This window comes from Mandrillus leucophaeus, unplaced genomic scaffold (assembly GCF_000951045.1).
Source record: "Mandrillus leucophaeus isolate KB7577 unplaced genomic scaffold, Mleu.le_1.0 Scaffold732, whole genome shotgun sequence".
NCBI classification, from domain to species: Eukaryota; Metazoa; Chordata; class Mammalia; order Primates; family Cercopithecidae; genus Mandrillus; species Mandrillus leucophaeus.
The window spans coordinates 741,112-741,848 of NW_012107942.1; positions in this window are offsets into that span (position 1 = coordinate 741,112).

Genomic DNA, 737 nt, shown 5'->3' on the forward strand with positions numbered 1-737 from the left:
CCAGAAAGTCCATGGCTCACATGTGGGCCCATGAAGGTCTCATTAAACTCTCTTTTAGAAGAACTTCCCTGTTTCCTGTTTCACGTCTCTAATCCCTGACTCTTTGCAAAGAAAAATCTGATGGAAAATACACTCAGACCACAAGCTGAACTTGCAGCAATGATACCACAGAGCCAACCACACTTAGGACCTCTAGCAAGTTTTTTGGGCCAGTGCTCCCTGGAGAGAAGGGGACTCTTAGGGTAGTGGGCAGACTGCCAAGCACACAGGGTGGCTTCAGTGAGGGATAGGATCTTCGCTTACCATCACGTGTTCTCTTCTTTTCAGTTGTTACCGTGAAATCTAAGCAGGTATGTACAAACCAACAGCCTTATGGTTCTTCAGCCTCCTGATCATCATACAAAGCTAAATTCAAATGTCATTTTCTCCATAAAGCTTTTTAAAATTCCACCTATTAGAATGAATCTTGCCCTCCTTTGTGATTTTCTACCTATTATCAGGAATGATGGCATTTAATTTTTTTTTTTTTTTTTTTGAGACAGAGTCTGGATCTGGCTCTGTCGCCCAGGCTGGAGTGCAGTGGCATGATCTCAGCTCACTGCAAGCACCACTTCCTGAGTTTAAGCAATTTTTGTGCCTCAACCTCCTGAGTAGCTGAGACTACAGGCACCCGCCACCACATCCAGGTAATTTTGTTTATGTATATTTAGTAGAGACGGGGTTTCACCATGTTAGCC